Raw genomic sequence first — 24,978 nt, forward strand, 5'->3', positions numbered from 1 at the left:
TCCATACATGCCATTATGGACCCCCCCGGCTTTCCCAGCAGGGAGACAGTCTGTGATGTTCACATCATAGAAGGAGAAGGGGATAACCTCCTTGAAGCAGTTACTTCATCCTACAGGCAATGAGCTGCTATCATGGCAGGCCCTCCTGTCGCAGTTCCAGTTGCCTCCCTCGCAATTTCTCCCCTATAATCAAATTAGATCATTTTGTAGATCTCAGTCAGTAAACATGGGAGATCAGGAAAGAAGAGTTTGGTTTGATGCCTTAATGGGAAACCAAAATTGCTCTCTATCAGACCTGTACCGGAAAATTCTGAATACTCACTCAATTCCTCTGGAAGCTAAAATTTTCCAGAAATGGGAAATTGAGCTAAATGATAGGACACTAACTCCTAAGATGAGAGAGGGAATGGAGCGTGTGCGGCAGGCGACTCGTAACAAGACATGGAGGGAAATGCATTTTAAGATTTTACACAAAGCAACATACGCATTTGACCTATCTTACAGAGACGCCCCAGCGCATTATCTTAGATGGTGCCCAAAATGTCAATTGCAGAAGGCCAATCTATTACATGGTAGATATCTTGGAAATAGCTCACTAGCCCCACAACCATAAGAGGTGCACAATCTGATGAATTCACTCTTCAAATTGTGTAACTGTTAATATAGGATTGGCACACTCAAACATGCGGAGCCCCACGGAGTTGGAACAATTTATTATAACTGTGCTTTTAAAATATAATGAATAAAATACAATAAAATACAAATATGATAAAATGCAAGTATGATGAAATGCAAGTATAATAAAATTGGATTAAACAATAGTAGCAGTTACTTCTGTGTTGTTCAAATAGACTTATTACTGATACTGAGATACACAAGTATCCTAAATAAGTATGATGCTCTGAGTATTAATAATACATGGGTTATGACTACTATTCTTCTAGACCTGCAATTTCAATATCTGGATGGTAGACAGTATATAATCAGTATACATTTGATTGCAGATCTCTGGTGATTTTAGCAACAAAATATCAACATGCAAATAAATCGCACTCTTTATCAACACATTCAATGCGTTTCCTGACTGTTGTGTACTCAATTTATCATAAGAATCTTCGCATAAATCCCCGTTTGTTCAAGGATCCTGAAAAAAAAAAAAAAAATCGTGTGTTAATGTTTCTTTGCAAGATATAAGTTTGGAGTCAGTACCAATAACCCACACTTGTGGGCTTACCTGTCCTTTTTATTCAGCTGATTTTTCGGAGTAGTTGTTGCTTCCGACTTTAGGCCGGTGAGAACAATCCACTATCCAAACACTTTAAAGAGATGCACAACAAAAGCTGTACAGGCCTGTCATTTACAGTATGGCGCTGGAGAAGATAGACACACACTGGAGGGGGGGCAACCACATAGAAAAAATGTTGAGAGCCGAATACAGGCGTATATATGATTTTGGAAGCATGATGCCAAAGGGGCTAAACTCAGAGCTCGAAATTTTCGGCTTCTTATAGATAACGGGTCGTCCACCCGTACGTTCACGGAGAGTCACATGCCAGGCTGTTTATCAGCCCTGTGACTCTCTCTGGACCGCGGGTGTACGTATCTTGATTCCTCTCTGAATGTGTCAGACATATCACCATTTGACCTAATTATGAAGTCAATGTTATGAAAGTCAATGTTTTGAAGGATAGATCTAGAAATTGCCTTATAACTTAAATTTTAAATGTTATTTTAAGAAAATATGACATGCAGTTGACTCAGCAGCAAAAAATGCAACAAATATCGAAAAAACGCATCAATAGAGAAAAAAACGCATCATAAGAAAAAACGCACAAAAACAGCAATTAGAAATCGCATGTATAAAAATACTTGAAAATTAATAAAATCACATTGTTATGAACTTTGGAACGATCACGGACAGCTAAACAAGAATAATATCTTCAAAAAAGAAGTATACATGAGGAAGATCCACACTGGGGGAATCCACATTGCTTTTCTTCCATGATACTGCTTTCCCATGATACCTTTTTCCCATGATACCTTTTTTTCACAAGATCATCGTAGAGTATAAAAACCCACCATTTACTTGTAGGGGGGTGATGCCACTGAGGAAGGGGAGAGTTATCCCCGAAACGCGTCTGGCGAAAGTTTCACCCCGGAAAGACTTGAACCCAGATCGGACAGTGCACTATTAAATCCAAAGGACATCGAGGATTCGAGCAAGACGCTTCACATTTACCTGCCTTTAATCAGCTGAAAGCCATCATTGGGAATATACCCCATGCGAAACACAGAGTAAAAAGACGTCGACATAGTAAAGACCGGGACGCCGGCCTAAAGTCGGAAACAACAACTACTCCGAAAAATCAGCTGAATAAAAAGGACAGGTAAGCCCACAAGTGTGGGTTATTGGTACTGACTCCAAACTTATATCCTGCAAAGAAACATTAACACAGTTCCTATATAGAGAACTATTGCATGTGATCTTGCATAAGACTTTTCTAGTGTTGTTTTCGAATGCGAATATAATCGAAACCTTGTGTGGAAAAATCTTTCTGAAAATTTTTGGACTTTTTTTTTTTCGGGATCCTTGAACAAACAAGGATTTATGCGAAGATTCTTATGATAAATTGAGTACACAACAGTCAGGAAACGCATGGACTGTGTTGATAAAGAGTGCGATTTATTTGCATGTCGATATTTTGTTGCTAAAATCACCAGAGACCTGCAATCAAATGTATATAGATTATATACTGTCTACCATCCAGATATTGAAATTGCAGGTCTAGAAGAATAGTAGTCATAACCCATGTATTATTAATACTCAGAGCATCATACTTATTTAGGATACTTGTGTATCTCAGTATCAGTAATAAGTCTATTTGAACAACACAGAAGTAACTGCTACTATTGTTTAATCCAATTTTATCATACTTGCATTTCATCATACTTGCATTTTATCATATTTGTATTTTATTGTATTTTATTCATTATATTTTATTAAGCACAGTTATAATAAATTGTTCCAACTCCGTGGGGCTCCGCATGTTTGAGTGTGCCAATCCTATATTAACAATCTATTACATGGATTATGGAGCTGCCCTTCTTTACTTTCTCTATGGGAGGGGGCGTTAATGTTTATGAAGCAGATTTGGGGGGCAGATGTACAATTGATTCCACTGCATTGCATCTTTCACTACATTCCTTGGGATGCCAAAGGGAAAATAACTCAATCCACACATATCAAGGGCATCCACTTACTTTTATTAGCGGTTAAAAAAATGATATTAAGACATTGGATATACCCGACCATCCCTACATTGGAAGAAGCTGTAGGTATAATGAAACATGTTCTTTATATGGAAAGGTTGGAAGCAGAGAATAATAAAGAGAAATCAACGAAGCCCTTTTTCTGCAAGTGGAGGGAGTTTATTAGCCATGTTCTGACTCCTGTTGAAATCCAAGAAATAATGAAGCCATTCCGCCACACTAATTGGTACCTGGAAGAACAGATAAAGGGGACGTTAGAAAAGCTAGGTGTAGAGAACGCGTGATGGGAGTCTATATTAACAAGGTATGAATATAGGGTGTTACCTGATTGTAAACAGATAAATAGACCAACAAGATATATTTGTGCAGACATCTTTGATGGAGCATTTTTATTGACCGACAGTTAGGTTTAAAGTTGGGGTGATCAATTGTTAGTGGGAGGAGGGGGAGGGGAGGGAGAAAAATGAAAAATGGGAAATATGCCTGTTCTATGCTCAAAATGACACTTTACTGCATATGTACTTGAAATGACATTTATATTTACTAAGTGTAACCAATATCTCTGTATGCTGCTTATTGGTGTTTTCCCTGAATAAAAGTATATTTAAAAAAATATGTGTTTTGTTCAAAGTAAAAAATCACTAACAGGGAATAACCAATCTTGTTATTAGCAATTTAGGGAGATCTAACTTTAGTCATCCAGAATAAATTTATCGTGCAACAAATTTGCCTGTGCCTAATAGAAAGTGATCTTTACGCCATTGACATTTGACTGTGGCGGTGTAAGGCTTTGTTGCTATGGCAACATCAAAGGTGTCTTACAATTTCAAACAGAGCATTCGCTTGTCAAAGACTGCAATGTTATCAGAGCTTCAGAGAGTGGAAACTCTACGTCTGTCCTCAATTTGAACTAGCATAAAGCATTTTACTAAGAACTTACACAAAAAAATTCTGAAAAAGAGGACAACGCAGCCAGAAGTGCCTGCCTGCTTTAAAATGTAGATTGTTTTTAACTTCAGGATTGTTACATACGGAATGAATCTTCTCTTGGCCTACCATAGAAAACAATTTTACTGTTAAAGGGGGTGTGCAGCACTTTATATTGATGACCTATCCTTAGGATAGGTTATCAATATCTGATTGGTGGGGTTCTGACACCGTTCAACTGTTTAAGGCAGAGCTCCATATGAGGGTTGCTTCCTCTTCATTCCTCTTCGTGTCGAAAGTGCAGTATAATGAAGAGTACTCGCTCCATTCACTCCATTCACAGCTGAGGGGGGGGGGAGTTGGTGCTGGGTGTCGGACCCCCGCCGATCAGATATAAATTGCTGCACAACTCTTTTAATATAAGCAAGGGCTAAGCTATAGTATAAGCAGGCGAAGCGGCTGATACAAGGCCCCAAACTCAGAAGGTGTCCACCCAGGAGGAGGACTAAAAGATTTTATTGTATAATACTATTATAAACAGTAACAGCATATACAGTGACATGACATACAGTATATACATGTAGGAACCTGATGGAGCGGCTGCTGGGCCTGGTCTGAGACCGCGATCTTGACTAGCCACAGGAGTGGGGTTTACATGAGAGGAGGGGGTCGCAAAAATGTTGTTGGGGGGGCCGTTCAAAAATTTAGTCCAGTCATCTGTAAGCTGCTTGTAGACTATTATCTGAGACAAGCATGCATATGTCAATAGGGAGAGGGGAGTAAGACTCCACCAGACACTTCTGACAGCGGCTTATCTTCCAAGAGAACAAAGATTGGGCATGTTGAAATCCAATATGTCCCATATTTCTTTACCCCAACATTTGTCATTGGAGGCGAGTCCGCAATTCTCCATGCACATAGGTTAGTTGTCCAAACCGCTGAAATTGGCAGGTTTTGTCAACTTGTCTCTTAATTGCATTGGTACCTTAAATTATGCTAGGATCATTAGGCATGCAGGTCATATCATCAATAAATTTGAAATAATATAATTTGTGACTTAATCTAAAAGTACGTAATAGACACCAAAAAGGGGCATAGGGCTCCATAGCAAAATGTATGCTGCTTTCACACACTCAGTGTTTGGTCAGTGATTTTCATCAGTGATTTCTATTAGTGATTCAGAGCCAAAACCAGAGCGGAAACTACACTGAGATATAATGGAAAGATTTGCACCAGTGTTTTTGACCGGCACCTGGTTTTGGCTTACAATAACTGATAGAAATCACTGATCAAGCACTGACCAAACACTTACTTAGGAAAAGCAGAGCAGTCTTAGTATCGGTTCCCTTTCCTTATAATATTTGTGATAAGCTTAACATTAAAAAGAAGTTGTGATCCGCTTCTCCCACCTTACCAGCCTTCTAAGTTGGAAAAAAGTGGAACAGGTGGTTCCTAAATATGAAGCTCATTCTGAACACCATAATTTTATGTCAGATAGCTGGAATAATACATTAATAAATCTGCCTCCATAATGCCTGCAGCCACCACTAGGGCAGGCTCATTACATAGAAGTCATTTGGCCTTAATGGCAGCTGTAAAATCTCTTTGCACTGAGTTCCCCCGAGGGATGGCTGAAGGAAAATGCAGTGAATAAATGTCATGAACAGAAGAAGTCAATCGCTTGGCTCCCTGTTCGCACGGGCCCCACTTGGTCTGCCTGTTTGGTAAGTACTGTATGCCACTGGACTCCTATGCAGTGTCAAGCAAGGTTTTTCTTCTTCTGGAACTTTAAAGGGTTTCTGTCACCCCGCAAAACTCATTTTTTTTTTTTTGGATAGTTAGATTCCTCATAGTGCGATATAGCAGAATATAATGCTCTTACTTACTTTCATGCGGCCGATTCTTTATAAAACGAACTTTTATAATATGTAAATGAGGGCTCTACCAGCAAGTAGGGCGTCTACTTGCTGGTAGCTGCTGCAGAAATCCGCCCCCTCGCCGTGTTGATTGACAGGGCCAGCCGGGATCTCCTCCTCCGGCCGGCCCTGTCAGTAATTCAAAAATCGCGCGCCTCGCGTCATTCGGCGCAGGCGCTCTGAGATGAGGAGGCTCGTATCCTCAGCACTCCCTCAGTGCGCCTGCGCCAATGACGTCTTCTCTTTCGGTGATGTCATCGGCGCAGGCGCACTGAGGGAGTGCTGAGGATACGAGCCTCCTCATCTCAGAGCGCCTGCGCCGAATGACGCGAGGCGCGCGATTTTTGAATTACTGACAGGGCCGGCCGGAGGAGGAGATCCCGGCTGGCCCTGTCAATCAACACGGCGAGGGGGCGGATTTCTGCAGCAGCTACCAGCAAGTAGACGCCCTACTTGCTGGTAGAGTCCTCATTTACATATTATAAAAGTTCATTTTATAAAGAATCGGCCGCATGAAAGTAAGTAAGAGCATTATATTCTGCTATATCGCACTATGAGGAATCTAACTATCCAAAAAAAAATTATGAGTTTTGCGGGGTGACAGAAACCCTTTAATGCCAATCGATTTTGATGCCTATTGATGCTTAATGACTGGGACCAAAGAAGAATACTCTAGTACTCTTCTGGGCCAGCCTAAACCTCTAAGGCTGAGTTGACATTGTGCTTTTGCCTTATGTTTAACGTATACAAAAAATGTATACAACATTAAACGGATGCCTCAGACAGATCCGTCACCATAGAGTCTTACTGTAAAAACCATATACATTAACTTAAACATTGTTTTACTGGACGGAAAAGCGTAGTGTACTGCTCTGGTCTATCCTTTTTTCCCCTATGTATACAGCCAGGTCCATAAATATTGGGACATCAACGCAATTCTAACATTTTTGGCTCTATAGACCACCACAATGGATTTGAAATGAAACGAACAAGATGTGCTTTAACTGCAGACTGTCAGCTTTAATTTGAGGGTATTTACATCCAAATCAGGTGAACGGTGTAGGAATTACAACAGTTTGCATATTTGCCTCCCACTTGTTAAGGGACCAAAAGTATTGGGACAATTGGCTTCTCAGCTGTTCCATGGCCAGGTGTGTGTGTTATTCCCTTATTTTCCCAATTACAATGAGCAGATAAAAGGTCCAGAGTTCATTTCAAGTGTGCTATTTTCATTTGGAATCTGTTGCTGTCAACTCTCAAGATGAGATCCAAAGAGCTGTCACTATCAGTGAAGCAAGCCATCATTAGGCTGAAAAAACTAAACAAACCCATCAGAGAGATAGCAAAAACATTAGGCGTGGCCAAAACAACTGTTTGGAACATTCTTAAAAAGAAGGAACGCATCGGTGAGCTCAGCAAAACCAATAGAACCGGAAGACCACGGAAAACAACTGTGGTGGATGACCGAAGAATTCTTTCCCTGGTGAAGAAAACACCCTTCACAACAGTTGGCCAGATCAAGAACATTCTCCAGGAGGTAGGTGTATGTGTGTCAAAGTCAACAATCAAGAGAAGACTTCACCAGAGTGAATACAGAGGGTTCCCCACAAGATGTAAACCATTGGTGAGCCTCAAAAACAGGAAGGCCAGATTAGAGTTTGCCAAACGACATCTAAAAAAGCCTTTAAAGTTCTGGAACAACAACCTATGAACAGTTGAGATCAAGATCAACTTGTACCAGAGTGATGGGAAGAGAAGAGTATGGAGAAGGAAAGGAACTGCTCATGATCCTAAGCATACCACCTCATCAGTGAAGCATGGTGGTGGTAGTGTTATGGCCTGGGTATGTATAGCTACCGATGGAACTGGTTCTCTTGTATTTATTGATGATGTGACTGCTGACAAAAGCAGCAGAATGAATTCTGAAGTGTTTTGGGCAATATTATCTGCTCATATTCAGCCAAATGCTTCAGAACTCAATGGCCGGCGCTTCACAGTGCAGATGGACAATTACCCAAAGCATACTGCAAAAGCAACCAAAGAGTTTTTTAAGGGAAAGAAGTGGAATGTTATGCAATCGCCAAGTCAATCACCTGACCTGAATCCGATTGAGCATGCATTTCACATGCTGAAGACAAAACTGAAGGGAAAATGCCCAAGAACAAGCAGGAACTGAAGACAGTTGCAGTAGAGGCCGGGCAGAGCCTCACCAGGGATGAAACCCAGCGTCTGGTGATGTCAATGCATTCCAGACTTCAGGCTGTAATTGACTGCAAAGGATTTTCAACCAAGTATTAAAAAGTGAAAGTTTGATTTATGATTATTATTCTGTCCCATCACTTTTGGTCCCTTAACAAGTGGTAGGCACATATGCAAACTGTTGTAATTCCTACACTGTTCACCTGATTTGGATGTAAATACCCTAAAATTAAAGCTGACAGTCTTCAGTTAAAGCACATCTTGTTCATTTCATTTCAAATCCATTGTGGTGGTGTATAGAGGCAAAAATGTTAGAATTGTGGCGATGTCCCAATATTTATGCACCTGACTGTACATTAAATGTACATGTAGAGCAAAAAAAAGGCATGTGAACCCAGCATTATATGCATAATATTAGAAGGGTTCACCTGTTTCTAAAACTGATTTATGCAACACAACTAGAGATAAGCAAATTTCTAAAAAATTTATTTTGGTCAGAATTTTCCAAAAAAGATTTGATTTGATCCGAATGTATTTGTGGCGAATTGCGTTAAAGAACAGCTATTTTTTGGCTGCAGGGAGCCTGTATAGTGGTGTAGAACACTGTGCCTTGCAGTTACACGCATAGGGAGTCTGCTGTGGTAGTGATACAATACTGTGAGTCAGTATGACACATACAGTGGCGGAAATAATTATTTGACCCCTTACTGATTTTGTAAGTTTGTCCAATGACAAAGAAATGAAAAGTCTCAGAACAGTATCATTTCAATGGTAGGTTTATTGTAACAGTGGCAGATAGCACATCAAAAGGAAAATCGAAAAAATAACTTTAAATAAAAGATAGCAACTGATTTGCATTTCATTGAGTGAAATAAGTATTTGAACCCCTACCAACCATTAAGAGTTCTGGCTCCCACAGAGTGGTTAGACACTTCTACTCAATTAGTCACCCTCATTAAGGACACCTGTCTTAACTAGTCACCTGTATAAAAGACACCTGTCCACAGAATCAATCAATCAAGCAGACTCCAAACTCTCCAACATGGGAAAGACCAAAGAGCTGTCCAAGGATGTCAGAGACAAAATTGTAGACCTGCACAAGGCTGGAATGGGCTACAAAACCATTAGCAAGAAGCTGGGAGAGAAGGTGACAACTGTTGGTGCGATTGTTCGAAAATGGAAGGAGCACAAAATGACCATCAATCGACCTCGCTCTGGGGCTCCACGCAAGATCTCACCTCGTGGGGTGTCAATGGTTCTGAGAAAGGTGAAAAAGCATCCTAGAACTACACGGGAGGAGTTAGTTAATGACCTCAAATTAGCAGGGACCACAGTCACCAAGAAAACCATTGGAAACACATTACACCGCAATGGATTAAAATCCTGCAGGGCTCGCAAGGTCCCCCTGCTCAGGAAGGCACATGTGCAGGCCCGTCTGAAGTTTGCCAATGAACACCTGAATGATTCAGAGAGTGACTGGGAGAAGGTGCTGTGGTCTGATGAGACCAAAATAGAGCTCTTTGGCATTAACTCAACTCGCTGTGTTTGGAGGAAGAAAAATGCTGCCTATGACCCCCAAAACACCGTCCCCACCGTCAAGCATGGGGGTGGAAACATTTTGCTTTGGGGGTGTTTTTCTGCTAAGGGCACAGGACAACTTATTCGCATAAACGGGAAAATGGACGGAGCCATGTATCGTGAAATCCTGAGCGACAACCTCCTTCCCTCTGCCAGGAAACTGAAAATGGGTCGTGGATGGGTGTTCCAGCACGACAATGACCCAAAACATACAGCAAAGGCAACAAAGGAGTGGCTCAAGAAGAAGCACATTAAGGTCATGGAGTGGCCTAGTCAGTCTCCGGACCTTAATCCAATCGAAAACCTATGGAGGGAGCTCAAGCTCAGAGTTGCACAGAGACAGCCTCGAAACCTTAGGGATTTAGAGATGATCTGCAAAGAGGAGTGGACCAACATTCCTCCTAAAATGTGCGCAAACTTGGTCATCAATTACAAGAAACGTTTGACCTCTGTGCTTGCAAACAAGGGTTTTTCCACCAAGTATTAAGTCTTTTTTTGTTAGAGGGTTCAAATACTTATTTCACTCAATGAAATGCAAATCAGTTGCTATCTTTTATTTAAAGTTATTTTTTCGATTTTCCTTTTGATGTGCTATCTGCCACTGTTACAATAAACCTACCATTGAAATGATACTGTTCTGAGACTTTTCATTTCTTTGTCATTGGACAAACTTACAAAATCAGTGAGGGGTCAAATAATTATTTCCGCCACTGTAGATCACAGGCATCGCTCTTAGAATCAGTGCACACTTCACTTATTTGGTCAGTTACGGGGCAAAAACTGACCAAATACCGGTAACTTAAAGAGGACCTTTCACTAGTTTAAAAACTAACTATATCAGTGGGCAGAGCGGCGCCCAGGGGTCCCCCTGCACTTACTAGTATGTCTGGGTGCCGCTCCGTTCGCCCGGTATAGGCTCCGGTGTCTGCGCTCCCTCTGTTGTACTGGGCGGAGTTTTTGTATTAGGGTTGTCCCTTGCTGCAGCGCTGGCCAATCGTAGCGCACAGCTCATAGCCTGGGACTCCCAGCCTGGGACTGTAAATACTGTAAATACCCTAAAATTAGTTTTTGTATTAGGGTTGTCCCTTGCTGCAGCGCTGGCCAATCGTAGCGCACAGCTCATAGCCTGGGACTCCCAGGCTATGAGTTGTGCGCTATGATTGGCCAGCGCTGCAGCAAGGAACAACCCTAATACAAAAACTCCGCCCAGTACAACAGAGGGAGCGCAGACACCGGAGCCTATACTGGGCGAACGGAGCGGCGCCCAGACATACTAGTAAGTGCAGGGGGACCCCTGGGCGCCACTCTGCCCACTGATATAGTTAGTTTTTAAACTAGTGAAAGGTCCTCTTTAAGTGTGAATTCAGCCTTACAGGTCAATGTTAGCGCCAGGTATAGAGAACCGTGCAGAGGCCCAAGATCCTACTATAGCGTGAAAGAGCACACTCCTTTTACACTGTCATCAGCTGATTCCACATCGATTTCTACAGAACCTGTTCTATTAAATACGTAAACAAGTAGAGCCCCCCGACAGAGTGGAGAGGATGTTAGCTGTAAGTTTGAGTTGAGATCACAGAATATTTTTCCCTTCATCTGCTCCATCAGAACAATAACCCCCAAAAAACTGATCCTGTCTGTTGAGCACCCGCCTTCACTTGGTCAGCATTTGGTCAGTAATCCATCAGTATTGCTAAAGCCAAAAAAAACAGGAGTGGATCCAAAACAGAGATGACACGTGAATGAAATATTTGCATGTCTTCTGTGTTTTGTACCCACCCCTGCTTTTGGCTACCAAATCATAAGCCAATTCTGATGCAAAATAGGGACCATGTCATACAGGCCTTACAGCTGCTACATAGACATGATCCGTTGTGCGTCTCATTTTTCCTTCCTTCTGACACATCAGAAGAAGAATCAAATAAATGATGGTGTCACCCAGGCCAAAAAGGCAAAATAGTGGCCCAGTCAAGGAGTGGGGAGGGTGGCAGCAGCATGAGAAGACCACAGAGTGGCCCAGAGACATAGTGGTGAGCTAGCAGCAGCTTGAGGAGACCACAGAGTGGCCCAGTGACAGAGTGGTGAGGTGGCAGCAGCATGAGGAGACCACATAGTGGCCCAGAGACATAGTGGTGAGCTAGCAGCAGCTTGAGGAGACCATAGAGTGGCCCAGAGACATAGTGGTGAGCTAGCAGCAGCTTGAGGAGACCACAGAGTGGCCCAGTGACAGAGTGGTGAGGTGGCAGCAGCATGAGGAGACCACAGAGTGGCCCAGAAACATAATGGTGAGCTAGCAGCAGCTTGAGGAGACCATAGAGTGGCCCAGTGACAGAGTGGTGAGGTGGCAGCAGCACGAGGAGACTGCAGAATGGCCCAGTGACATAGTGGTTAAGTGGCGGCAGCATGAAGAGACCACAGAGTGGGCCAGTGACAGAATGGTGAGGTGGCAGGAGCATGAGGAGACCACAGGCCCTCGCCCCTAATGTTTTAGATGGTCAGATCAGCAGGCCCTTGCTCCAAATGTTTTTGAGGGTCACCAGCAGGTATATCGTAGCCCTCAATCAGTATTTTGTGAAAGCAGGTATATCAAACCCCTTAATCAGTATGTTGTGGAAGTAGGTATATCATAGCCCTCAATCAATATTTGGTGGAAGCAGGGATATCAAATCCCTTAATCAGTATTTTGTGGAAGCAGGTATATCACACCCCTCAATCAATTTTTGTTGGAAGCAGGTATATTGAACCCCCTAATCAGTATTTTGTGGATGCAAGTATATTACACCGCTCAGTTATTTTTTTTGCCTCAACAGTTATATCACACAACCCTGTTTATTTGGGGCAACAGGTATATTGCAGCCCTCAATTAGTATTTTGTGGAAGATGGTATATCACACCCCTCAATCAGTTTTTTTTGGGGGCAACAGGTATATCACACCGTTGCAAATAGTTGTTCCAATAATGCTCGTCCCTCTATATAGCTGCGGTATCGCAGCAGAACCGCACACAACTGCCGCACAATACAAATGCACTATTTACTTTCTATGTTAGAAAGTATATTATAGGTATGTCACACCCCTCAATCAATTTTTTTGGGGACAACACGTATATCACACCCATTGCAATTAGTTTTCCAATAGCGTTTGTCCCTCTATTTAGCTGCGGTATCACTTCAGAACTGCAGGCAACTGCGGCACATTACAAAGGCACTATAATATACTTTCTATGTTAGAAAGTATATTATAAGTATATCACACCCCTCAATATATCACACCTATCGAAAGAACACCTATACCAGTCCTTAAAAGGACTTTTTTGGCCCTATTAGCTAGCATTTGATGTCCCTAACGGCCTGTCCCTTCTCCACAATGCAACCTCTCCTTACACTGGCAAAACACAGAATGTAAAATGGCTGCCAGATCGGGTTCTTTGATAGGGTGGGGGTGTGTCCATGTGCTGAAACGTCTCAATTGGTTGTCCTGTCCCACCTGATGGATGTTTCATGGGTCAAAGTTCGGCGCAATGCAATGTAATATGGCACCAGCGTACATCACCTTATGTTCGCATGTTCTGCAAACCGCGAATGCGCAAAGTTTGCCACGAAACGACCGCCGGGCAAACCGCAGGGCCATCCCTAAATGGGACGTTTATTAATATAAATTGAAGTGGTTTTTATTCTTTAGAGCAATACATTTTATTTTTAGGTTTCAACTGTCTCGGACATTATTCCTGTTTATATCTGGTCAGTTCCAGATAGAGGTGTGCCCATCATTATACAGTACAGACCAAAAGTTTGGACACACCTTCTCATTCAAAGAGTTTTCTTTATTTTCATGACTATGAAGGCATCAAAACTATGAATTAACACATGTGGAATTATATACATAACAAACAAGTGTGAAACAACTGAAAATATGTCATATTCTAGGTTCTTCAAAGTAGCAACCTTTTGCTTTGATTACTGCTTTGCACACTCTTGGCATTCTCTTGATGAGCTTCAAGAGGTAGTCCCCTGAAATGGTCTTCCAACAGTCTTGAAGGAGTTCCCAGAGATGCTTAGCACTTGTTGGCCCTTTTGCCTTCACTCTGCGGTCCAGTTCACCCCAAACCATCTCGATTGGGTTCAGGTCCGGTGACTGTGGAGGCCAGGCCATCTGGCGCAGCACCCCATCACTCTCCTTCATGCTCAAATAACCCTTACTTTCAAAGTTTTCCCAATTTTTCGGCTGACTGACTGACCTTCATTTCTTAAAGTAATGATGGCCACTCGGCAGCTGCTTTTTTCTTGCCATAATACAAATTCTAACAGTCTATTCAGTAGGACTATCAGCTGTGTATCCACCTGACTTCTCCTCAACGCAACTGATGGTCCCAACCCCATTTATAAGGCAAGAAATTCCACTTATTAAACCTGACAGGGCACACCTGTGAAGTGAAAACCATTTCAGGGGACTACCTCTTGAAGCTCATCAAGAGAATGCCAAGAGTGTGCAAAGCAGTAATCAAAGCAAAAGGTGGCTACTTTGAAGAACCTAGAATATGACATATTTTCAGTTGTTTCACACTTGTTTGTTATGTATATAATTCCACATGTGTTAATTCATAGTTTTGATGCCTTCAGTGTGAATCTACAATTTTCATAGTCATGAAAATAAAGAAAACTCTTTGAATGAGAAGGTGTGTCCAAACTTTTGGTCTGTACTGTATATATATATATATATATATATATATATTATTTTATTTTATTTTTTTCTCCAATATCGGCTAGGGTGAGCCTTTAGATAGAGCACACTCTTTCTGTCCATAATTAGGGTTGAGCAAACTCGAACTGCAAAGTTCGGGTTTGTGCCGAACTTTGCGAGTTTGGGTAACATAGCAACATAGTAACATAGTATATAATATAAGGGCAAAAAAAGACAATTGTCCATACAGTTCAGCCTGTAATCCTGCAAGTTGATCCAGAGGAAGGCAAAACAAAAAACTGTGAGGTACAAGCCAATTTTCCCCATTTAAGGGGGAAAAAATTCCTTCCCGACTTTTTCACTGAAGTTTGGGTTCGGGTTCAGTGTTCGGGTGATTTTATTATTTTCCGTTATAACATGGTTATAACGGAAAATAATAGCATTCTTAAGATAGAAGGCTAAATAAAATTGCTATGGAGGGGTTAAAAATAATTTAAAAAACTCACCTCATCCACTTGATCGCGCAGCGATCTTCTATCTTCATTCAGCAGGACCTGCAGTGACGTCACTGCACTCGCCACGTGGTGAGCGCGGTGATATTATCGCAGGTTCTTTCGCAGGTCCTGAAGAAAGAAGACTTGCGCAATCAAGGCTGCGCGATCAAGTGGATGAGGTGGTTTTTTTCTTTTAATATTTTTAACCCCTTCAATGGCCATTTTATTTAGCATTCTGTCTTGTCATTTCTAAACAATAGTTTTATTTATATATTTTTCTTATTTCACTTCACCAACTTAGACTATTGTGTTCTGATCCATCACATAAAATTTTTATTAAAAAGGCATAGAACTTAAGGCTTACATAGAAGAGGATTCTTTATGGTAAGAGCAGTGAGACTATGGAACTCTCTGCCTGAGGAGGTGGTGATGGTGAGTACAATAAAGGAATTCAAGAGGGGCCTGGATGTATTTCTGGAGTGTAATAATATTACAGGCTATAGCTACTAGAGAGGGGTTGTTGATCCAGGGAGTTATTCTGATTGCCTGATTGGAGTCGGGAAGGAATTTTTTATTCCCCTAAAGTGGGGAAAATTGGCTTCTACCTCACAGTTTTTTTTTTTTGCCTTCCTCTGGATCAACTTGCAGGATGACAGGCTGAACTGAATGGACAAATGTCTTTTTTCGGCCTTATGTACTATGTTACTATGTTACTATGTAATGTAACAAAATAAGAAAAAAGTCAAGGGGGGTGAATGCTTTTGCAAGGCACTGTAAATTGCACAAGAAAAATCAATTTTATTATATTTACCCAACACATAGTAAAGAGACATTATTTAGAAAATGGAACTGAATCTGTGATGTTTTCTGTGCTCTTGTTTAAGGTCAGATAAATAATACACTACCTTGAAACAAAATGGTTGGCAGGTATTGGACGAACAGCTTGACCTGTTTAGTTTTTACATTTTGTCTTGCATTTTGATATCCCGTATATTATTAGGTTTGTTTCTTTTAATAGGTTTTGAAAGTCTTTTGTGTACTAAAATCAGATTTATATTTCCCTATAGTAGTAACCTGTACAACCTCTCTTGATTTCTTGTTCCTACATCAGTCTCTCCGTGAAATACACATCTATTAGGCTGATACTCTGAGGTATAGATAGATTTATATCATTTTCACTATCTTTCCTCTTCAAAGTTCTTTGTACTTTAATAATGTATTATGTATTGGACGCTGTGCATGATTTTACTAGCATTAAATTTCACTGCCTTTATGCCTACTGATTCTGTTTTGGAAATAGTTCTTAAAAAATAATTTCATGTCTTGGCAAAAAAGTTGTCCAATAAATAGCTATATAAAAAAGACAATTAGAGTCATAATGTGCAAAGTTTTCTTTTATCGTGATTTCCACCAGGGCAATTAAATACTGATTTACACGCTACCAATTCTATGTGACACATTCACTTTTTAGTGCAGTTTAAACTGCCTATTTTCTTCTATGTACACAGACTGATCATGCACCTGGTCCTTTTTGCCACTGACGCCTCTGTTCCTTAGCCACTTCTGACTGGTGGGCATGTCCTGTAACTGGAATCTGATTAGTAACAGGTGTCCTCCTATGATGCAAATACAAGCTTTTAAACACTGCACTAGACCTCATAGGATACTGGTTAGTGGGATAACATGCTGCGGGGGAATGGAGCATTTTATTAAAGGGGATGTCCAACAAAAAATATTCTAGTTAAACTAGCATCTGGAAATTAATACTTTTGTAATTGCATGTAATTAAAATTTTTCTATAAAATGAATCTGTATAGCGCCACCTGCTGTTTTTTTTTTATTACTTCTTTGTCCTGCTCACTGAGATGGCCACACATGCTCAGTTTCATTCCTCAACTGCCTTGTGAGCTATGATAGGGAGAGAGCTCCAGCAGAAAATACACGCCCCCTGAACTGCATCAGGAAAATACACACCTCCTGAGCTGCAGCAGAAAGGACAATCTCCTTGAGCTGCCAGCTTCGTATAAATTAGCTGGGCAATGAATGGGGGATCTCTGAATCCATGTGAGGTACAGGACTGGTTCTAGCTTTGTTAGAAATGTATTGTCATGTGTTATATGTTGTGGCTAATCCGTGGGCAGTTAACTGCAGTAATTTAGTACCCAATATCAACAGTATACATATAGGCCTTAATTATCAGGCTGATGTTTTATATATTAATACAAAAGCCTAGTCTGAGGTTTTAACTTTATCATAGCTTCTAAGTGTACTAATTTTTTTTTAAGTTTTCACCTATATGTCAGAGTTTATAGTATGTAAATTGGTAATTTATGTAATGTCTATATGGCTGAAAGCATCCATAGCTCACTGGTAGTTGCTTGAAGAAAAATGCATAAAGCTAGACAGTTGAGTTCTTCCTCCTTCCTCCTTGTGTAATATGAATAAATGTTAGCAGCAAATGAGAAAATAAGGCCTTTTACATGAGCGATACAGATCTTGTGGAAGTTTTGTTGATGAAAAACTGAAAAGTTTTTCCTCAAGTCTTCTTGATGACGTGATGACGCAGATGTAGAGCGTCACGCCCTCCGCGCTCCCCGTGGCTTGGCTATCCCCACTGCTCCGCTGCTCCTGATGCCCCTGCTGCCGCCTTGCCCTCATGGTGTCGCAGCCTCCTGACTTCGCTTTGTTCCCACTAGCGATGTCCACTTCCCTGGCTCTCCTGTTTCCCTGCCTCTCCACCACCTCACCTCTGTGCTTCAGTGGGACCGTCTGGATTGAGGACTCCTCGACGCTGCCTTGGTGTCCTGCCTGGTCCATCCCTCGCTCCCTCCTGACTTTTCCTTCCGCATCTGCTCTCTGGCTGGCGGGGGAAAGTGCCGTCGGCTGACTCTTGCTGCGCCTGGGATCCTGGACGCTGCTCTCCTGGTGTCTCCCATGGCTGTCTGCTTCCTGCTGGGGACGGGGGTCTGTCTCTTTGGACGGGTCCGCTCTGTGTTCTGAGTCTTGGCGTCGGCGGTCGCTGGAGTCTGGCCGGCTGCTCCTCCTGCCTGGGACATTTGGCTCTGTGTTTGGCAGTCTTCTCCTCTTTCTCCTCCTTGGTCGCCTCGGCGGTTTTTCTGGGATCAAGTGGCCTCCTTGGTCGTCCGGGTGCGACCCCTGTGGACATCTGGACGGCTGAAGATTTGAACTTAAAGCGGGTGAGATTGCTCCTTTTTTTTTTTTTCTCCCTCTCTTCTGGCTCCCCCACGCCCTCTGCTTCTTCATACTAACTGTATCAACTACTAACAAGGTAATAAAAAGGAGCTAAAGTATACTGAAGCATACCTAATCTATATTATACTTGGGCCACTATTGAAAGCGAGTAAGAAGATAAATACAAGGGGGAAAAAAAAAAAGGATAAAGAGAAAGGGGAAGCAATACAAGGAGGGAAGAGGATATATATATATATATATATATATATAAAAAAGGGAAAAATAAATAAGGAGAGAAACAACAGGAGAGGAAAAAGAAAAAAAAACCTAGGTACTAAAACATTTGAAGTGCAGAAAATAGACCAATTCCTGAGGTCTCCAAGGGTCAATACGAGGGGGGGTCAAAAGGAAATAGGCCCCAAAAAAATTGATAAATGCGAGGAGACGGAGAGAGAGACAGAAATTCAAAAAGTCCCTGGACACCTTCAAGGGGAAGAAAGAATGGAGGGAGAAGACACTTCCAGCGCTAATTCCTCTTCACTAAAAGAAATACTCCTGGCCGTAAAACAGAATGGGGATATAATACAGGGTATCACAACCCAACTCGGGTCTATCCAAGTTGATGTAGGATTGATCAGAGACGACTTGGCAAAAATTCGAGACAGAGTCAGTAATGTGGAGAGCGCTATGGCTCTTATACAAAGTGAAGCCCAAAAAACAAATTCCGAAATCTCCTCATTAAAGATAGAGGTCAGTTTTTTGAAGAAAAAGGCAGTGGATCTGGAAGATACAATGTGAGAATCCTGGGAGTCCCAGAGGGCATCGAAGATAAGAATCCCATCCAATTCATACAGACGCTAATCCTGGAGAACTTTGGGAGAGATTCGTTCTCTCCACTTTTTATGATAGAAAGAGCCCATCGGGTCCCAGGTGGCAGCTCAATCCCTGCGAGACAATCTCGGACACTTATTGTTAAAATGTTGGCTTCAAGGGATAGAGATATGCTACTGAGAAAGGCAAGGGAATGCCCACCTGTTGTATATGAGGGAGGCAGACTGGCCTTCTTCCCCGATTTTTTGAAAGATGTCCAAGAAAAGAGACGCTCGTTTATGATGGTTAAAAAGAGGCTAAGAGATAGCGATATTAAATACTCCCTTATGTTTCCAGCAAAACTTTGGATTATTTATAAGGACACAACCCAATTTATTGATACTCCGGATAAAGCCGCGGACTGGCTTGATCGAAATGATATGTGATTGAAGTGGCCTTAGGGCCCATGGGGAATAATAATTGGCAGAGGGTGTCTATATCCTTATTTTTTTGGTGTTATTTAGCTGGGAGGTGCGAGTAGGGTGGAGTGTGGGAGGGATGTCATAGGAGAGAAATCTGCTACAATATGTGGTGGATTACTGGTATGGGGGTGGGATTTGGGCTGTGGTGCGTCTTTTTTTTTTTTTTTCTTCCTTTTTTTTTTTTCTTCCTTTGTTTCCTTTTTCTTCCCACTCCCCCGCTTAACTGCTTTTCTTAATGTCGGTTAAAATCTTTGCCTGGAACGTACGGGGTCTGGGGGATAGAAGAAAGAGACAAGCGGTTTTTGATCTGACACAGACTCATCTCCCAGCAATAGTATGTTTGTTGGAAATGCACCTTACTGGGGAGACCTCCAGAGCGGTCGGCAGGGGATGGGCTGCGCACATTTATCACTCCACCTTTTCTACCTACTTCAGAGGTGTCACTGTCTATATTCATAGATCGATTGATTTTGTGTGCGAGGCATCCTCTGTCGATCAGCAAGGGAGATTTGTTTATCTATACTGTAGGTTGATGGGGAGGAAATGTATTTTAGCCTTTGTTTATATTCCACCGCCATTTTCTTTTATAGTCCTCAATTCTCTTCTATCATTTATGTATAAATGGTTAGAGTGTCCAACACTGATTATTGGTGACTTTAATTGTGTCATTAATCCGGAGTTGGATAGGGTGTCTACGGGGGTCAAGGGAGATACCCCTTGGCACGGTTCTGTTCTGAGGCCGGGTTCGAAAATCTCTGGGGATATCTAGGTCATGGGAAAAGGGTTTATTCATGTATTAGTAAACTAGGTAAATCTATGTCCAGAATAGACCTTGCCTTGATGAATAGAAAATATGTGAGACTCGCAACATGAATGAAGTACGAAATAAGGTCATTCTCGGATCATTTACCCTTAGTCCTCGAAATTTGTGTGACCCAGGAGAAACATATAGAGATACTCCCATTCAGACTAAACCCGTATTGGCTATCACTAATAAAGAAACATGAAATGATACAAAATGAAATTGACTAATTTTGGCATAATAACTACGGCTCAGTTAAAATCCAGGTGGTATGGGACACTTTTAAGGCCTACATGAGGGGGATAATGGTCAGTAATATAGCGAACCTTAGAAAGGAGTATGGAAAAAAACTGAAAAATTTTGAAGAACTAGCATTCTCAGATACACAATCCTTCTATATAAATAAGACGCAGGAGAATAGGGAAAATATGCAAAAGTGTACACAAGTATACTCTAACTTTCTGCTGGACAAGGCCCAACAAAGACTATTTTTTAAGGGGCAAAAACACTTTACAGAGTCAGGGCGACCTGGAAAACTCTTATCGAGAGTGATTTCGAGTCGAGTCCAAAAAATATATAGACAATGTCCGACTGGCCAACGGTAGAATGATTAGTGGACAAGGTTCTGTAGAAAAGACCTTTCTGGATTATTTTTTAGATTTATACAAAGCTGATACTAAGATTACAGATGAAATGATGGACTTCTACCTCGATGGTATTGTGTTCCCAACTATTACTCTGGCCCAAAAGAAAACACTCGAGGTAGAATTCTCTATTCAGGAAATTTAGGGGGCAATCAAATTATGTTCAGGCAACTCCACCCCCGGTTCAGATGGACTCCCATATGAATTTTATACTAAATATAAGGAGTCTATTCTCCCTAGATTGTTGGGGGTCTTTGCTGAATCGGTGGAGGACAGGAAATTGCCAGACTCAATGATGGAAGCCGTAATAACATTAATTCTAAAAAAGGGTAAGGACCCCGCAAATTTGGGATCGTATAGACAGATCTCACTGCTTAACGCAGATGTAAAACTTCTTGCAAGGATCTTGGCCACAACGCTTTCCAGGGTTATTTCCTCCATTGTCCATCCAGATCAGAATGGCTTTATCCAAAACAAGGGCACGCATCTCAATCTGCATCGGCTCTTTGCCAACATACAGGCCCCTGGGGGGACCACCCGCTCCATCCTGTCACTGGATGCGTCGAAGGCCTTCGACAGGGTGGAGTGGAGTTTCCTCTGGAAGGTTCTGACAAGGATGGGCTTTGGGGAAAGATTTATAAACATTCTTAAATTATTGTATAGATCCCCCACGGCAAAATTGAGTCTCAATGGGATCTTGACCACTAGCTTTGAGTTAAATAGAGGTACGCGCCAGGGTTGTCCATTATCCCCATTATTATTTGATATCTACATTAAGCCCCTGGCCTTGGCCATTAGGCAGGATGATCAGGTTAGAGGATTTGGAACACTAGGAGTGCAAGACTGTATCTCTCTATATGCGGATGATGTTCTTTTCTTTATAGACCACACGGAAATAACTCTCCCCAGAATCATTCAAATGGTCAAATTATTTGGTGAAGTGTCCGGCCTTCTTATAAACTGGTCTAAGACCAGTTTGATGCCAATAGACCCGTTACCTCAGAGGGATGCGTTTGTAACTGAGCTGGACATCGTTGACACCTTTCAATATCTGGGCTTGATTATATCGCCCAGGGTTGAAAATTTTGTCCAATTAAACTTGATTCCACTAATAACGAAAACTAGAGCAAAAATAGGGATCTGGTTGAGACTTCCCCTATCCAGAGCTGATCGAGTTTCACTGGTCAAAATGCTTAGGAATACACCTACCTGGATAGAAGATAAATATTTTAAACTTATGGAAAGAATAATTAATGATTTAGTGTGGGGAAGAAAACGAGTCCGGCTAAAATTGGAATATCTATATAAACCGCTGGAATATGGGGGCTTTAACCTCCCCTATTTTAAAGGGTATTTTATTGCTGCCCAGCTATTGATGTGTTATGAATCGGAAAATAGTGCCCTTCTAGGAAGGTTAGTAAGGAACTACTCATACAATAATATATTTACCCTTTTGGAATCCGGGCTACTGATTAGCCAAGAGCGGGGTTATAGAGAGACTATAAAACTACTTTCGAAAGTGTAAGATCCTCACCTGCTTTGCACTCCAGGGGAACCAAGAGGGGTCCTCGTGGAGTTGCGGGACAGGTTATGCGTGTCTCTGATGCACCAGCGCTGACCCCTTTGCGAGCCAGTGCGGGGATGCGTTCGCGTGGACATCGGAGGGGAGGACCGTCGGAGTCCCGGGGACAGAGTGGCCAGGCGAGTGACAAGACGCCGTGGCCAGGGTTGTCTCCGGTGTCTCCTGCGACTTCCGTTTCCGCATCTGGGTCCACGCGCTCGCATACTCGCGCTGAGTCAATCATGCGTTCGTGCGTACGCACGAGGGCAGGTTCGCAAAGGGATACACGGTCGCGAGTACGCGCTTCTTATGCGCTTCGTCGACCAGTGGCGCATAATATACTGACTCACAAGAGCAAAGTGGATTAGGGAGCCAGCCATGGGTTAATCAACTTGTGATTGCCTTTGGCCATGTACTCAGGTGCAGGGCAATTTGTTCACCTATGGTAGTGGACACTTGGCACCCTGGGATTGGTCAGCAGGCATTTAAAAGGAGGTCTCTCAGGGTGATCAGTGCCCACTGTTATTTTCCCTCAACCAGGTACAGGTCACAACTGCTAGTGACTGAAGACTGCCAGGAACTTTGTCCTTTGCAGCGGACCCAAGATCTGGAGTGACTCGACTGCCAAGTGCACAGCATCATTCAGCACTGGTTGGGACTATTCCTGGAATCTCCTTGCCTGGTTTTTGTTATTATTCCTTGTTACCAGCAAGTGTCCTGGACGTTTATGTTTCTGGTGAATAAACACCTTTTTGCTTTCATCACTGGTCTGTTTGTTGGTGCCTTGCATTACAGAACAGTGGGCCCAACTAACAGTTGCCATGGACAAGATCCAGCAGCAGCTGAGTGAATTAACGGGAACCGTTAACCTGCTGTTCCAACGACGCCCAAATATACCAGCAGCCGCTGCAGCGCAAATCCAAGAGCAACTGACAACTTTGATGGAGGAGGTTCAGCAGCTGATCCAGGGAGCCTCAGCACTACCCGTCACTATCGCAAGGCATCAAACAGAACCTAAGATCCCTCTGCCTGACCCCTTCACAGGAGAGCGACAGGAGTTCTTAAACTTCAGGGACTCCTGTTTCCTTTATTTCCAGTTGCATCCGATGGCTTCTGGCACTCTCAGGCAGAGAATTGGGATTGTAATGTCACTGCTACGTGGAGACCCCCAACGTTGGGCATTTAATTTGCCTCAAGACCATACAGCTTTTTCGTCAGTGGACGCCTTCTTCGAGGCTATGGCTGTGATTTACGATGACCCGGATCGTACTCGCACCGCAGAGACCAATCTTGAGCATATTCAACAAGGCCGCCGCCCAGCTGAAGAATACGCTGCAGAATTCAGGCGATGGGCAGCTTTCACCACCTGGGGCGACGCAGCCCTACGCCATCGCTTTCGTTTGGGACTTTCGGATGCGGTCCGGGATCTTCTTTTGGCCTTGCCTACCCCCTTCTCGTTGGAAATGGCTATCTCTCAGGCAATCGATGCCGACAGGCGAATCCGTGAGAGGCGAGTGGAACGGTCGTCTCGGTTTTCATCCTCTCGACCACATCCAGGGCCTCTTAAATTGGCCGAAGAGCCAATGGTGGTTGGATCCTCCCATCTCACACAGGCAGAACGAGCTCGTCGCCAACAGAAAGGCCTGTGCCTATTTTGCGGAAAGTCTGGACACCTCGTTAAAACCTGTCCCCTCCTGCCGGCGGGAAACGAATGAACCTAGGGGGCATAGAGGAGAACCCCCTAGGTGCTATTATCCCTCCTCCAAGCCGGGTGATGGTATCCATATCCTTACGGTGGCAAGACAAGGTCCATGAGTTTTCAGCACTAATCGATTCTGGGGCCGCTGGGAATTTTGTGGACTCAACCTTGGTTCGTCGACTTGGCATCCCGTTGATCCAGCCGAAAACCACCATGTCAGTGACCGCGATTGATGGTTCCCCTCTTCAAGATGGTCGTGCAGTGTGGATGACTCCGGGAATACAGGTAACGGTGGGGGCTGATCATCGGGAGACCTTAAGCCTTTTTGTCCTTGACATGCCATCCACTCCCGTGATTTTGGGTCTCCGTTGGTTAAGGCTCCATAATCCAGTAGTGGACTGGCGCTCGGGTCTTATTTGTCAGTGGAGTACGGAATGCCTTACTAAGTGCATTCGTCCCGACCTGTCACTAGCCTCCATGGAAGTATTAAGTACTTTACCACAGCAGTATCATAATTTCCGAGATGTGTTCAGTCCTCAGGGGGCTGATGTGTTACCTCCCCACAGGTCATATGATTGTCCTATAGACCTGTTGCCAGGTACCATGCCACCACGAGGGCATCTTTATAATCTCACTGGGCCTGAGGTTCAGGCTCAGCGGGAGTATATTAAAGAGAACCTTGAGAAGAATTTCATTCGTCCATCCACTTCCCCTGCTGGAGCTGGATT

The sequence above is a fragment of the Bufo bufo genome, chromosome 2 (assembly GCF_905171765.1).
Source record: "Bufo bufo chromosome 2, aBufBuf1.1, whole genome shotgun sequence".
Lineage (NCBI taxonomy): Eukaryota > Metazoa > Chordata > Amphibia > Anura > Bufonidae > Bufo > Bufo bufo.